Source organism: Mauremys mutica, chromosome 8 (assembly GCF_020497125.1).
Source record: "Mauremys mutica isolate MM-2020 ecotype Southern chromosome 8, ASM2049712v1, whole genome shotgun sequence".
Classification (NCBI taxonomy): Eukaryota; Metazoa; Chordata; order Testudines; family Geoemydidae; genus Mauremys; species Mauremys mutica.
This window is the reverse complement of record NC_059079.1, coordinates 101,640,174-101,657,109: the sequence shown is the minus strand read 5'-3', so window position 1 is coordinate 101,657,109 and position 16,936 is coordinate 101,640,174. Positions and strand designations below refer to the sequence as shown.

Here is a 16,936-nt window from a genome sequence, read left to right as displayed (position 1 = left end):
CCGTCCATTTCTTCCCAGTGAGCTGCATAAATCATTTATCGGCCCACTCCTGCCCTGGCCAAGTCATTCTGAAATTCTCTTGCCGTTGCCTTTTAAGTTGACAATGATTTGCCTCTGCAGTTTGTGTCATTATCTGTTCTTTATCACCTTGCTACATTGTTCTTTTTCCAGACCACTGACACAAAACGTGAATAAAACCAGCCCTAATAGAGATCTTTGTGACTTTCTCCAAGTCATTATCCTCCAGCCCAAACTGCAGCTGTCACAAGTAACGTCTAGCAGTATGAATGTCAAGGGAGAGCTGGCCCAAATTCTGTCCTTAGATGCACTGGTGTAAATCTGGAGCATTGCAAGCAGTAGAGTTACTTGGGGTTGGATCTCAGCGGGAGGTTTAATGGTTAAAATGGAGGGTAGGGAGGGTAGGACACCTTGGTTCTGTCACTAGCTCTCTGTGGAGCTGTGCTTTATAGGCCTTTGCCCAAGGAAGGAGTGGTGTGAAGCTGCATGGACCCAGAATGATGACTGAGGAGGAATTTTGCCAGACTCAGCACAGTTCCTGAGCAGCCTGCGTTGCAGGGGCATGGTGCAGACTGGACCACAATTTGGATTGGTGCAGCCTGTTCTGAAAAGTGTACCTGTTCCCCTCTGCAGGCCAGTGTAGGGGGAACTGGGGTGATGGTCTTGTCTCCTCCATGCCACGCTCTGCCCCTTGGGGGACTCATGGGGGGGCATAGTCTCCATGCTTCTGCACCACAATGGTAAGCCACTTTGTGCTTTTTCTCCAGTGCCTCTACAGGAGGGCCCAACACAATCTCGCTGTCGGTTACTAACTGGCTATGTGGCCTTGAGCAAGTCCCTTTCCCTTTCAAGTGTCTCAGTTCTCCCAGCTCTAAAATGAGTGTATTGGGAAGCTTAATCGACAGTTGCAAAAGCCCACTGAGCTCCTTGGATGAAAGGCACTACATAAGAGGAGCCTGATCCTCCAATGCCCTGCACCTGGTATAGACATTAAACTGCGCAACTGTGTGTAAAGTGCTATCCGTTCAGGATTCTCCGCTCACGCACACCAGTGGCCGTCTGTTTCTGAACCCCCTTTGCATTGATGTCAGTGACAACCCAAGGTGCAAGGGAGGGTAGAATCAGGACCATGAAGAGGTAAGAATTATTCTGTATTATTATTACATAGTCAGTTATTTTCTGATTCAAGTTGCTCCAGCACAGCTTTCTGTTTACTGACTGTGGGACAATACATCTTTTTGTAAAGTCCCTCAAAAAATTCCATCAGGTTCATAAGACGAGGCTGATGTCCTGTAGCCACATGCTGACCATGCCTAATTAAAGTCGCTTTCTAGTTCTCACCCCATTATTTATTTTTTATCAGCACTGATGTCAAAATTACACGTCTTCAGTTTTATGTTTACATACCTGAGATCAGATCTGGACAAAAGGTCTGAGATGCAAATATTGAAAGGCCATATCCCAAGTCACTCCAACAGTGGTTTTTACCAACTATGCCAGATGCTGTAAAAATTAGACTGATTCTGGAATATAATTTTATTTAATTTTGAAGTAAGAAAATTCAACAACCACTGTATTTTCAGTTTCAGCATTTGTGTAAGTTGTGAATGTTAATGTGATGGATGAGATGGCAGCTTTTGTTTCAAAAATCTTTGCAATGGGTTAATTTCTCTTCTCACCATCACCACCTCAGGGTCAGGACGGGGTGAAAGAAGTGGCAGAGAGACTGAGAAAGGAGAGGAAAATGGACAGAGAGAGGACCTGGGGTCAAGAAAACAAGAAGGCAAAAGAGGAAGAAGATGGGCAAAGAAGTGGGGAAAATCAATGCCTAGAAGTCCGAAGCATTTTTTCTTGTAACAGGTGAGGGTGCAGCTGCTATAACTGGAAGTTTAGTTCTGTGAAGTCTCTTCTCTCCATAGCTCTCTTTTCTGTCTCTTATTCTCTTCTTCACTCCCTTCTTTTCCTGTCCTTTCCCCTCCCCCCACCCCAACTCCCTACATGTTTTTCCTACTGGCTGCAAGAGAACAGCTGGAGATGCGCTCATGGCCAGAGTCAGGAATGGCGTCCTGTACCAATTTGGCCTTTATGATAGTTCTACTTCTCTTTCTACTTGCTAATCTTTAGCACTAGCTGGTGTAGCTCAGGAAAACACACAGACCATTGTGATTATATGGCATCTTTTTCTGCAGAGAGGGCTTGAATCTCTCAGCTAAAGGTTTTCCTATCTGTTTCCAGCAGTAAACTTTCAGTAGATTTTCCTTGGAAGTCTCCCTCTATCCAAGTATAAGTTCTCCAAGCTCTCCCTTAGTTTAGCAGATCTGGGAGGAACATGGAACAATGTGGCATGGCTGCTGGCTGGGTATTAATACCATTTTCCCCCATTCCTCCAGAAACATTGGCTAGTTTTTCCATGTACTTTCCCTTTTTTTGCAAAATTCTGCGTTGGGTCATGTCTGCTCTTAGAACATCCGCAGTTTGATAAAACTCCATTTCCTTCATGGTCTCTTTTGGGTTTGAGCCTTTAGCATTTCTTATTGGGAAAATGTTTGTTTCTGGCATCTGTCCCCTCTCTTGTGAACAAGAGCATTTCCTTGAATTGTTCTTGTTGCAACTGTATTCCTCCTTTATGGTCCAGCAAGGGCACCTGCTTCAGGCATCCAGCTCCCCTAGCCCTCACCTCTCTGGGACAGGGACACGTCTCTCTCCCCCCTGATTGAGGTATTTTCAGGCTGCACAGTTCCCTGTCAACATTGTGATATCCCAGCAAGCCAGACTGCCTAAGCAGGCCAGCGTGTCTGCTTTGGTTTCTCTTCAAAGGCTATAAACAGGGTAATTGCCCACTGTTTTAAGTTACCACACAGCTCTTTCTAAGCAAGGACATTTATTCTAAGGTGAAAGCATTACAGGAAAAACACATCAAAAACAATAAAAGAACCTACATGCATACTAATAAGCTTACCAGATGTCACCTCCTCCCACCCCAATGTCCACAAGGGGTCTGGTTGGTGTCAGTCCTTCCAACCCTTTCCTAAAGACTGGTGCCCTCCACTTGGACTGAAGGTTCTGTCCATTTTCTGGATCAGATGGCCCTGAGTCAGTGTGATGGGGTGTACCTGCCCCACACGCTGGACAGGAAAGGGTTAACCTCATACTGTGGGCTGAGGAAGCCACACCCCTCGCCCCTGCTGGGCATGCTCTGACTGGAACCTCAGTATTAAAGGAAGTAGTCCAGGCTGCCCAGCACAGTCTGCTCTGACTGTGGAGGAGAGAGGACATGTGTTGCAAGCTCCTGGCTGGGAGCTGTTGGAGCCCCAGACTATGGAGGCCAGCCATGCCAAGACCCAGGCAAATACCCAGCTGGCTATGGAACCCAGGGAGGAGGATGAGCCATCAGGAGCTTCACCTGCCAACTACCCTGGAGACCCAGAGGACCTGTGGACTACTGAGTGGGAAGACAGGGTAGAAAGTAGACCAGGGGAACCAGACATTGATCCATCGGTGGAACTAGGAACTGACTCGGTGTGTTTCGGAAGGATCCCCACTGACTCAATGGTGGGTACGCTCGCCACTGATAGGGCCCTGGTCTGCAACCTGCTGGAGTAGGGAGGGCCTGGGCCTGCCTACCCGGGCTACCAGCCCACCCACCTTAGGCTGTTAAGCCACACTGTCCTACACATAGGGGCAACCCCACTGACTTTGGCCACTTGACCACACCACCCCGTTTATAAGGGCAACCCTATTGAACTGGCCGCTAGGCCACACTGCCCCACATATAAGGGCAACCTAATTGACTCTGATCACCAGGCCATACTGCCCTCGAGCTAAGGGCAGCCCTACTGACTCGGGCCACTGACCCCTACTGCCCTGCATTGAAGGGTGGTCCTATTGACTCTGACTGTTAGGTCACACTGCCATGAGGGAAAGGGTGGTTATTTGGTGTCAGCCATGGGGTCAGCCATTTGGTGTCCCCCCTTCTCCCCCAAGGGATGACAGGGTATACCTGCCCCGCAACAGCCTGAGTTTAAACTATTTATCCCAAAGTCCTTTCGTTGTCTGTCGGCCTCTGGAGAATCAAGTTTTGAAATAGTATAGGTGAGCCTCCCCAGGAACTGTCCAGGGTGTGGAACCTCTCTCAAGGTGTTATAACCTGAGTGAATGTGCCTAATCACTCTCTACTGTTTTTAGTTCCTGGAGGGCTGTGATTACCCTCCCTCCATGGAATTAGATACAATCCCTGGTCCGCAATGATAGGCAAACTTAATACCATAAGAGATCCCAAAGATATTGCAGGAAATTGCCATCTCTATCACAGTTTTAACCAATACCTCTTCTGTCAGTGAGTTTCTCCTTCGATCTCAGAGAGACTCGACAACTCTTATTACCACCCTTTTGTTTGAAATGTACCGAAAACAGTCCTATTATTTGTCGTAACCTTTCATTCGCCACTTAAACTTTTCTCATCATTTGTACACAGGGAATCATTATGTAATCTCTCCAAGCCTCCCAGGTCCTGATAGTTGACACCTTCTGTGTGCACTTAACCACTTTTACTCTTTCAAGTTCAAGCCCTTTTTCTTTTCAAGCCTTAATCTTTTTATTGTACATATTTGTTCCTTCTACCTTTTAAGAACGGAGATAGTGAAAATCAAAAAAGTTGATATAATTGCAAACCCAAGATTTTTAGACATCAAAGCCTTTGACAGAATACCTGCAGGACACCAGAGCCTGCCATAGGATAGCAATACTTCCCACTGCTTTGCATTCACGGCAGTATTGTATCTATTTTAAACACAGAATCTGGCAGTTTTTACTTTATTTTTTGCAGAAGATCTGTCCTGGAACTTTGGTAGTGAATGCCGCATGCTTCAGCATAATTTTGTTTTAGTACAAAGGATTGTTTTATTTTAATGGCAACTTTCTTCTTTTCATAAAACCAAAAGCGTCTTCTAATTAGTGTGCCACTCTAGCTAGCCACCATCCTTTCTTGTTTTTAATCAAGATTTCTCCTTCCCATTTTGAAAACAGTTGCTGCCTTCTGAGTGGCCAAGGACATTCATACTTTACCTGCTGAAATATCAAAACACAGGACTGGGTACTGTCATCTTTTCAAATGCACAATATAAAATGTGAGCAATTGAAACTCGGCTGAAATTGTGGACAGTAGTGCTGGAATTGAAAGGAAGCAACGTCGTGCTTTCCTCAACAGTGACGGATTGCGTCAACTTCTAGCTCCACTTTTTTTTCCCATATCCAACTGTTTCTCTTGGATATAGAAAATTTGTGATCTTAGAAAAATCTGTTCTGAAATGGAAAAGATACAGAAAAGGGCAACAAAATGGCAGAAGAAATTCAATATAGATAAATGCAAAGTAAGGCATATTGAAAAACAGAATCCCTATTATACATACAAAATGATGGGGTCTAAATTACCTTTTACCACTGTCATGGCGTGTGGGGGAGTCAGGGCCCTGCCCCTCCCCCCCACTTCCTGCGATTCACCGTGACTCTCAGCCAGCCAGTAAAACAGAAGGTTTATTCGACGAAAGGAACACAGTCCCAAGCAGGGCTTTGTAGGTACAACCAGGACCCACCAGCCAGGTCCCTCTGGGGGGTAAGGATCTTAGACCCCAGACTTGGGGTTCCCTGCCTCTTCCCAGCCAGCCCAAAACGGAAAATCAAAAACCCTCCAGCAGGCTCTCCCCCCTACTTTTCTCCCCCTCTCCCTTTGTCCAGTTTCCTGGGCAAAGGTGTCGCCCTGCCCCACCCCCTTCCTGGCTCAGGTACCGTCCCTCACCTAAAGTCATCCCCTGCTCTCCCATCCCCCAGGCAGGCAGTCCCAGTAAAACTAAATGCCATTCCCAGGTCAATCCGCCCCGCTCCCTACTGCGTCACAGCCACTCAAGAAAGGGATCTTGGAGTCGTGGATAGTTCTCTGAAAACATCCGCTCATTCTGCAGTGGTAGTCAAAAAAGCTAACAACCTTATGAACCATTAGGAAAGGGATAGCTAATAAGACCGTAAATATCATAGTGCCACTATATAAATCCATGGTACGCCCACACCTTGCATACTGCATGCAGTTCTCGTCACCCCATAGCATAAAAGATGTATTAGAAATGCAAAAGGTACATAGAAGGGCAACAAAAATGATTAAGGGTATGGAACAGCTTCCTTTGAGGAGAGATTAAAAAGACTGGGACTGCAAATGAGATGAAGGGGGAATATGATAGAGGTCTATAAAGCTATGAATGGTGTGGAGAAACTGAATAAGGAAATGTTATTTATCCCTGTACATAACACAAGAACTAGCGGTCACCCAATGAAATTAAAAGGCATCCGGTTTAAAACATACTTCTTCACCAATGCACAGTCAACCTGTGGAACTCATTGCCAGGGGATGTTGTGAAGGCCAAAAGTATAACTGGGTTCAAAAAAGAATTAGATTTTATTCATGAAGGATAGGTCCATCAGTGGCTATTAGCCAAGATGGTCAGGGATGCAACCCCTTGCTCTGGGTATCCCTAAGCCTCTGACTGCTAGATGCTGGGGACTGCAAGACAGATGGATCCTCTGTTCTGTTCATTCCCTTTGAAGCATCTGGCACTGGCAGCTGTCGGAAGATAGGATACTGGCCTAGGTTGACCATTGGTCTGACCCAATATGTCCATTCTTATGTCTTCATGTTTTATTTTTTTACAAGTGGAATTAGTGAAGGGTAGGGATTTGAGCATCTGTGCTCCATACCCAATTCCAGAACACAGCTACACCACTCTCCTGCCTAGTCAGGTTAGGAAGCAGCCGGTATGTGCTTACCTGGAACATCTTTCCAGGTGTACAGTACTTCATTTGACAGGACAGTTTATACACATTTGGGGGTAAATCAGAGCATAATTTTGCACTGTGTGCAGAACCTATATTGCCACATGACAACACCGTGTATCTAGAAACATTCTCTGTGAATTAACTTCCTAAAATGTCATCAGGATTGCACATGATGTCAATCCAGGATAGATTTTGGCCCTAACCTCTTTTAGTATTCAGTTTTTTTACTAGCAGTTTTGCTAAAACTATTTTTTTCTCTCTTTTTTGTTTAAATTAAAACTGAACATGGTACTCAGGAGTTACAGAGAGTACTTTCTAGAACCCAGCAAACTCATGAAACGATCCCTTTGTAGTGACGCAGCTTTGGGCGTGGAAAGCGTACAGACAGGATTGATCAGTCAAGCCTCTGGCAATGACTAGGATCTTAACAGAAGGCCTATGGAGGAACATGTGACTGCACAGTGCCTGGGAAGTGTGCCTGGACAACAAGGTTGATAGTGTTGCTGTTGAACTGAAAAAATATGCACACAGAGCTGCAGTGGTCCATAAAAGGAACAGAGATACGTGGGATGAGGAGCCAGTGTTTGGAGCTGTATTTAATGATGAATCTCAAAGCTAGGCATTGTGTTCTGATTCTGTGGTGCATGGGGAGGATAGTTCAGTGGTTTGAGCATTGGCCTGCTAAACCCAGGCTTGTGAGTTCAATTCTTGAGGGGGCCATTTAGGGATCTGGGGCAAAAATCTGTCTGGGGGTTGGTCCTGCTTTGAGTAGGGGTTGGACTAGATGAACCTCCTGAGATCCCTTCCAAGCCTGATATTCTATGATTATAAGATGCCCCCTGTCACCTAATTAAACTAGAAATAGGCACCACACCATTTTTGGATCTAATTTGTAACTAGCCAGAGGAAGCTAGTTGGGATCTGAAGCCAAGCTGCTGAAATTCAAAGGGGTTTGGATAGAAGATTTTGGTTTGGCCCATCTCTAAAAGGAAGATAGTTCTTACAATTTGAATCTTGAATTGTGTGATCATCATCTGCAGTAAAGCAACCAACCAGAGAAGTAATTGCATTTTAGAGGTCGATAGTCAGGTTCAGTGGTGTGAAGTGCTATACTAGAGAAGCATAACATGGACAAGATGATAGATGTAAGATTAACACAGGCACTTTTATCACAGAATTTGCCATGAGACTTATCATACCTTGAAGCACCTGTCTTGGGCTGGAATAAAATTTGCTGTGTTTTTATTCTGGAGATCAGAGTGCCTGCTTCAGACCGAAATCATGCTAGAAACTAACCCAGGCTCATTGGACGTAAAACTACACACACGTTGGGGCCATACTGCAAGCACAAAGACCTCACGCTCTATTAATACTGCACTGGCACCTGCTTTTGCAGAAGACAATACTGATTCTGTGAAATTGCTGTTATATTTTTTTGGCTGTTAATTGATGATGAAGAGAAACTTCATGATCTAATAGAGACTTTTTGATACTAGGCATGAAGGTTCTTTGTACAGCTTACTACTCGTTCCACAGGCACGTCATTTAAACAAGGAGCTGATAGATGCTTGGAAATATTTTTGTCTCAACTTTAATGGTTTTTTAATGTTCAGCATTTTTTCAGTGATTATTATTGGGATTTCCCCCTTATTCTGTGTTAAAATTAACCTGAGACAGGTTAAATGAACTAAAATTAATAGACAAAGGGCAATATTTTCAAAAGCTCTTAAGTCCCATTTTCAAAAGCAAGTTAGGCACCGAGGAACCTAAGACCCAGGACTAAGACTCAGATCCTCAAAGATATTTAGGCTCCTCGTTCCCAGTGATTTAATTGATTAGGTGCCTAACTTCTCTCTGACAAGAGATCCCTAAAGTGCAACTACGTCTCAGTTTAGTTTCTTTACTTCAAATGAGAATCTTGTATTGCATGATCATCACGTCTCGATATTTTAAAAATTATTTTAACTTTTAAAAATCTGAAAGTAAGTCACTTTTGAAAATGGGACATGGGATCTTAATCCACTAACCTGTGTTTGAAAATTTGATCTAAAAACATTCAAGGTGGCTGTATGAACTCTCCAATGTGATTCGGGCTCCTGCCAGGTCACTGAAGTTATCCCTTACCTCAGCACAGTGAGCTGCTTCCTCCTGTATCTGCATCTGCTGCTAGTCCCCCACCCCCCACGCAGCTCAAGTCTCAGAGGTCTCTGAGCCAACAGGGCCACTCTAGGCTTGGTAAAGTTTTTGTTTTTTTTGTAAAAGCAGAACATGTAGTGAGGCCGGGGTGGTCCCCTTGGGTTTGTTGTGTTCACAGAACAGGCAACAGATGCTGATTCATTTTGTGAACCAAAATCTAATTAAGCTTGGAGCAGTCCCACAGGCCTAGAAAACTCAGATTTATGGATTCCAGTGATCACTGATGTCAGATTTTAAAGTGGCAGAACATGTTTTTCACTGAAGTTACCAAGAGAACAATGCTGACCTAAGGGAAGGAGGCAGGTCTCTGTATCTGAATGATCCCTAATTAGTAGTGACGGAGCATTCTGTATGTTCCCATGTCATAACTGTGACTTGTGCCTTGTCACTTCCTATTTCAGAAGCAGAGTCCTGACAGGAGCAGAACACTGAGCTGCTTGTTTAGCAAACACAAAGTGCGTAGATTTTAACCAGTTACATTCAGTAAGTGTCTAAAGGAGATAAAGCTGCTTCTGAAGTGTTTTTGGAAGAGGCTTGGCAGATTATATTGTTTCTGGTGTAGATTTTGCACAACTTATTATCGCCACTGTTTCTTCTTAGCGGGTATCTTTTGTTTTCAATTATATTGAGCCACTACTTTATTCTTATCAAAATGTCTGCTATGCGACTCAATTCAACTGAAGAATCAAAATTTGATCTTCACTTTTCTTCTCCTCTAGGCTTCCAGAGGGTCCAGCAAAGGGAAATAAATATGAAAGCTCAATCCCAAGAAAATGTGGATAAAATAGTGAACATGAATTTCTCTGGCTAAGGTGGAAGAATGGTCTTGCATCCCAAGTGCAGGAGAAAACCTATGTTGGAGAAGAGAGAGGCATTTGCCAGTGATGTAGGATATTCTACAGTTGCAAAACTGGAAATTCTCAAAGTACTTCCCCACTGGGTTCTCACTGTGACAGAAATAGCAATTTCCTGCATATCCCTGGGAGACCTTATTAAGTTTACGTATCTATGGGGTCCATTGTATTGAATGAATGGTTTATTTGTTATCGTAGGCCGAAATAGTATGTAACCTCTCTGGGCATAGGGTTGGCAACTTTCTGACTACAGAAAACCAAACACCCTTGCCCTGCCCCTCCCCCGCCCCTTCCCTGAGGCTCCACCCCCGCTCACTCCATCCTACCTCCCTCTGTCGCTTGCTTTCCCCCACTTTTGCTCATTTTCACCAGGATGGGGCAAGGAGTTGGGGTGTAGGAAGGGGTGAGGACTGTGGCTGGGGGTGTAGGCTCTGGGATGGAGCTAGAAATGAGGGGTTCAGGATGCAGGAGGGGACTCAGGCCTGGCGCAGAGGGTTGGGATGCAGGGAGGTGAGGGCTCTGGCTAGGGGGTGCGGGATCTGGGGACAAGAGGTTTGGGGTGCAGGAGGGGGCTCTGGGATGTGGCTGAGGGGTTTGACGTGCGGGAGGAGGTGCTGGGTGCAGGCTCTGGGAGGGAGTTTGGGTGTGGGAGGGGGCTCAGGGCTGGGGCAGGGAGTTGGGATGTAGGAGGGGGTGAGTGGTGCAGGGTCTGGGGAGTGCTTACCTCAGGCAGCTCCCAAAAGCAGCCAGCATATTCCCTCTCCAGCTCCTAGGCAGAGGTGTGGCCAGGCGGCTCCACCTCCACAGCTCCCATTGGCTGTGGATCCCGGCCAATGGGATCTGCAGAGCTGGCACTCAAGCCTCCATGGCCACCCCTGAACCTAGGAGCTAGACATGCTGGCCACTTCAGGAATCATGCAGAGCCAGGGCGGGCAAGGCCTTAGCCCCTCTGCACCACTGACTGGACTTTTAACGGTGCTGACTGGAGCCGCCAGGGTACCTTTTCAACCAAGCGTTCTGGTCAAAAACCAGATGCCTGGTAACCCTATCTGGGCAGATGAGAGACCTGGTGGTTCAAAGGACTATATTGAGCAATGTACCAGAAAAGAATGGACTTCTGGAACAGCAAGTATTAAGCGGGTTCCCTGGGGAATTCTAGGGACACTTGAATGCAAATTCCCTACCTACAGTTATGCAAAAACCTCAGCCTGAGGAGTGGGCCCTGGTCTGCTGATTCCCTATTAAATGACACCAAGATCATAGGCCCAGGCTGTATAAAGGAAAGACTGAACTAGTTGTGGTTGTGATGGTTCTGAATCTGACATAGGTATGAACTTGGTACCCATGGTAGCCGAGGTCAGGAGGGGGAGAGAGGTGACAGCCAAAGAGCTTGGAGCCTATAGTGGGTGCCCTTAGTGGACCACAAGGGGGTTTACAGGTGCAGTTGCCATGAACTGTGACTCTCGTGTCTAAGCAGAAAGGTCTCACTAACTCGGGATAACTTTTGGTGCAATTGCAGTGAAAGCTAATATCCGCTTCCACACAGCACAAGCTGGGTAGATTGGCCTGTTTTCAGAGGTGTCAAGCATCCAAAATTCACTGAAGTCAAAATCATGCCACGTGTTTAGGGTTCTAAATATGTAGTCAAGTGCCTGACTCTAGGTACCCAAGTTTCAAAATATTAATCTTTTCCTTCAGCCTAACTCATCAGCTAATCCAGCTAGCAAGATAAATTATATAAATTCTAATTTATTACGCTTTAAGAAATGTCTTTGTTGTCTGGCCCAGTGGTAGAACAGTTGCAGTATGTAGTGCAGACAGGACCTTAGCTATGTTCCATAACCAGGCTAAAACTTGGATGTACCTGGATGTGGTAAAGGCTGTTACCTGGTTCAGGGACATAGTCAAGTCTCATCTATGCTGCTAATTAAAACTGTGTGGTAACCGGGGCAAGGCACGAGCAGGTCTTCAGTGGATCTCTTGAATGTGTTGTGGCTGCAATGTCGGCAGCCCATAGATGTATCAGGAGTTGGTATAAAAGGGCTGTTTCCTTCTACTTACAGGCACTTCAGGTGTGTGTGTTTTTGAGAGGTAAACTACAGCATCTCTAGTGATTAAATACACCTTATAGAAGTAAGGTGGCCTAGTCTTTCCATGTACCAATCAATAACATTGAATCGATGATTCATGTTACCCCCAATCATCCTCTTTTGTGCACCAGAGAGCCTTTAAATGAAATATGGCTGGGAAATAGGCTGCCCTGGCCTCCTTCCAGCAGCTATGTTTTAAAGCAGGCCTGTCACCTGTAAGATATGAAATGCTGGAGAAAGAAACTGCCATGTATAATGTGAAATCTTTGAAGGGGGAATACAGTCTGCAGTGCAGACAACTCTTTCTACTGAGTCTTTAAGACTGTTCAGCAGTTATGAGCTTTTTATAGCAAGGCAAATTTCTTCACCCGTCTGCTTGTCTGGTTATGAAAATGTATCCCCGAGGTGCACTTGTTCCATTTCACCAGCGTTAACATAAAGTAAAATAAAAAGCCTACATACCTTGCCCACTGGTTTATTCATCTGGGGCCATTTCTAATGAACTGTGCCTCTTTAAAAATGAACACAGACGCCTCTTGATGTTAAATGTAGCTCACTGCTACCAGTTCCAGCACTATAATCAAGAAGTCGTGTTCATTAATGAAAAATGTAAAGAGAGCACACTCAAACCATCATAAACCTAGTGGAAGGTTTTCAAAGGGGAGCTACAGATTCAAGTTACAGCATGTTGCCTCTTTTGAACAATTAATTTTGCCTTAATTACATCCTCCCAAGAAGGATAGGTAAAGAAAGAGGCAAAAGAGGTAATATTAATGGCTTGCTTTATTCCGAGTTGTTTAAGTGCCAATTAGTAAGACAAGATGCCACAAAAGGAGGCACTGAAATTATTTGAATTAAGTTTTGAAGAGTAAGATGGGAAACTTAAACAGGATTATGCCCGTGTGTGCACATGCGGACGTTCACAGACACACCTGTGTGCTTGCTGTCCAAAGGCAACTGGTGCTGTGACCCCACCAGCCGCCTGTACAGTATCATGGGTCCTGTCTTCACTGTGCATATAAGGACCATGCAAGCCTTTGCTGAGAGCAGCAGCCACAGTAGCCAGTTGCAGTGTTGTCTCATATTTTAAAGTCTTCAAATGCTGGGCATGGTTATCCTGTTTTATTTAAACTGTTCACTCTCAGTGGGAAGTCTAATTCAGATGGCTGGTGCCTCACATTACCAATGGTTTTAATTGTGCTCAACTTTCTGGGACCTGTGATCTTCTGAACACATTAGTCATAGACAGCCCTGTGTACAGACCCAGACATAAACGGATAGTGGCACTTATAAGGTGATGTTAGTGCTAAGGTCATTAGTCATATTTAAGAATACAAATATCTGCCTGGGTGGAGTTATACCTATCTCATAGAAGTGGAAGGGACTTTGAAAGGTCATTGAGTCCAGCCCCCTGCCTTCACTAGCAGGACCAAGTACTGATTATGCCCCAGATCCCTAAGTGGCCCCCTCCAGGATTGGGCTCACAACCTGGGGTTTAGCAGGCCAATGCTCAAACCACTGAGCTATCCCTCAAGTGCAGGCAGTATTTTGTAGTATCGGGGGCCTTAATGAGATATTGCAAGTGAGGCCATTTGTATTAAAAATGTGCACCCTGACCTCAGTTCTATTCCTGTTGAAATCAATGGCAAAAGTCTCATTGACTTATATGGGAGCAGGACAAAGCTTGCAGTATTTGCTGCACTACAATGCAATACTCACACTACTGGCCAGTTTTTGTATAAGTATACCTATAATACTGACAGAGCCCAGGTGTCAGTGGGCAGGATTAAACCTGTAACCTCTGGAGCTAAATGTATGAGCCTCTACTGCATGAGCTAAAAGCCCCATGGCTCTTAGCTAAGGCTGTAGCAGACTCATTAATTTCTAAATGGTCTCAGTGCCACTAGAGGGGGACAGAGCACCACACCCAGGAGGTCCAGCTTATGTGCATAAATAACCTCCTACACAGACACACACCATTTGAGGTTTGTGCATCTGCGTTGTGTGTGTATGTGGACTCTGACATGTATATGAGTGGGGAGTTTGTGTACCTCAGTTTGGATGTGCACAAATATGCATGTGTATTTATGCATGCATAAAATTTGTCTTTATATTTTCTGCTTATAAAAAGAACATTTATTATCGAGAACAAAAGACAATTTGATAGATTTGTCTCTGGACAAATAATGCCAAAAGCTAAAATATCTATTTTCAATTTTCTTGGCAATTCTAATAAAATTTAATCACGCTTTTGTTCTTTTGTGTGTCTTCCAGAGATTCTTCCTGCATCCATCCCTCTCCCAGGGACTGAGATCCAGGCTATCCTATTTTTGGTTAACAGGCTTGTAATTTACTTCTTTCCTAGTATTTCATGTTGAGTTCTAATGTGTAAAGCCTGGGAGGGAGGAGAAGCGAAGCTGCAGCACGCTCATGGAGGAGGTGGAGCAGAGGTGAGCTGGGGTGCGGGGGGCCCAGGGTGGGCCACAGCAAGTAACGGGCGGGCGCAGAGGAACCGCTTGCGGTAACATGAATTCGGATATAACGAGGTAAAGCAGCCCTGTCCCCCGGAGCGCTGCTTTACCACATTATATCTGAATTCATGTTATATATTAACGTTATATCAGGGAAGAGGTGTATTTACTTTTTATAAATATTGGCACAGCATTAGCTTTCTTCCAGTCTTCTGGAACTTTTCTGGTGTTCCAAGACGCGTATTGAAAAGCACCATTAATAGTGCAGAGAGCTCCTCAGCCAGCTCTTTTAAAACTCTTGGATTCAAGTTATACAGGCCTGCTGATTTAAAAATATCTGACTTTAGTAGCTGCTGTTTAATATCCTCCTGAGATGATAGTGTTATCATAAGATGTAGTCACACGATATGACTACATCATCTGTTTTCCCTGGATTTTATTCTGTGTGCACATTATAAATGTAATCAAATCATGATCACTTGTACCTAAGTTACTATTAATTTTTAGTTCTGTGATCCAGTTCCTCTTTATCTGTCAAGATGAGATCTAATATAGAGTTCCACCTTGTTGGATGCAGCACTTTTTTTGAGCTATGCCATTGTCCTCTATAATTAGAAATTTCAAGGATATTTTAGTACTAGCAGTGTGAGACCTCCAGTAAATGTCACTCAAATTGAAGTCCCCCATGATCATACAACTTTCTTTCCTACACATTATGGATAGGTGTGTAAGGAGCTGGCTATCCTGTTCCCCGGTGTGAGTTCACGGTCTGTAGCAGACACCAACTAATACCCCATGTTGTGTTTTATCTTCTAGAACATTGATCCAGAAGCATTCAAGATCATTCTGTTTTGTGTTATCAGTGACTCAGAACCAGGTAATGACATTTTTGACAGAGTGCCACTCCCATTCCCCACTCAGTCCTTCCGAAATAGATATAAACCATTGATTTTAACATTCCAGTCATAGGAATCATCCCACAAGGTTTCAGTAACACCAACTAGATAAAATGTATGCTTATAAATGAGCAAGTCTAATTCCTCTTGTTTGTTGCCCAGGTTCTTAACATTGGTGTATAGACAATTAAAGAATTTGTTCACTTCATGTCCTTTTTGTTCCTTGATAAATTTTGGTCTCATCTTGATTTTGTACTAACCGAGTGCTCATATTTTTCCTCTTTTTACCCTCCCCTTTTTGTTATTAGTTTAATGCCCTCCTGACTACTCTAGCTAGCCTACTGAGCTGGAGGCCATCCGAAGTATCCAGCCCCTTCTTCCTATAGAAGGTGGACCAATGTTTTACAAAACCAAAACCCTCCACCACAGACCATTTACCTAGCCAGCAGTTCACTTCCAGAATCTTGTGCCTTCTGTCTGTCTTCACTTATGGGACAAGAAGAATCTCCAAGAAGATCGCTTGGATGTTCTTCTTCAGCATGCTTCCAAGTTCTCTGAAGTCATCTACCATCGGATAGATGTCCTGCGATACCATGTCATTAGTGCCGATATGAACCATCACCAATGGATCCTTTCCTGTCAACTTCAAAAGTCTATAGAATCTTAGAGTGATGTCTTGCTTCTGGGAAGGCAGAAGATTGTCCTGTTGTCTGCCTGTCTCTTGCGGAGCATTCCTTCGATTCTTCTGAGTATTAAATCCCCCACAAGAATCATCTGTCTTCCTTGGAGAGTTGGAGAACTCTTTGTGGACAAGCTTGATTTTTCTTGATTTTTCCCATTCTCCAAAAACCAAACTTTCCAATAAAACCCTTTTTGAACCAGTTCTATTATTTACAAAATAGAGGTCAGAAAAGCCTTGTGCCCCAAGGAGTTTACAAAACAAAGTGCCTGCTAAAACGCAAGAAATTGGACCTTGCATGTGAATGGTGTTTTTCTGAGTGGTTGTCCAGATTTTCCACACTTCTAAACAAAAACCATGGTCCACATGTTAGGATGTGAGATAGCAGGTTCAACCAAATGTCTGCAATCTTTGGGTTCATGTAATAGAAATGCCAGCATTTCATATTGTTTGTATTTAGAGATAGCACATGTCTGAGGGATGGTAAGCTGAATATCAGAGGTTGCAGTGCAGCCAACATAGGGAAGCTACTTAGGGCCTCAACAGATTTATTGGTTTCTACGCTATTCTGTTGTTGCTTTTATTATCAGGCTAAACAGAACACAATACTTGAATAACACTCTTTATTTGTCATGCTGTTTTATTTCCTCCGAGATTAGTGCTAAGTTTGAGTTTTCCTAAACCCACCTAAAGAGATTAGATGGTTTAAGACTGCAAGGGTATTGTCTGGTTGCTATAGGAAATGCCTGCTCATGCAAGATCAGATACAGTGGGGATGCCAGTGTTTGAACTGATATGGGGAATGCAGGGGATTTCTTGCCTCTGGTGGCATTCTTCCCCTGTGTGACCATGGAGAGGCTGATTTTCATTCCTGGTTCAAAGCTAATTCCAAAGAGTGAATGGTTTTGCA

The 16,936-nt window shown here is 44.3% G+C and overlaps 1 long non-coding RNA gene across 1 annotated transcript; it reads left to right on the top strand.

Annotated features, from left to right (window-relative positions):
- The first annotated feature begins 909 nt into the window (after window positions 1-909).
- LOC123376404 lies at window positions 910-16,289 on the top strand. Its single transcript, XR_006581773.1, has 5 exons — window positions 910-1,155; window positions 1,712-1,878; window positions 14,346-14,430; window positions 15,268-15,328; window positions 15,656-16,289. It is a non-coding gene; the product is annotated as an uncharacterized LOC123376404 (long non-coding RNA).
- Window positions 16,290-16,936: the final 647 nt, after the last annotated feature.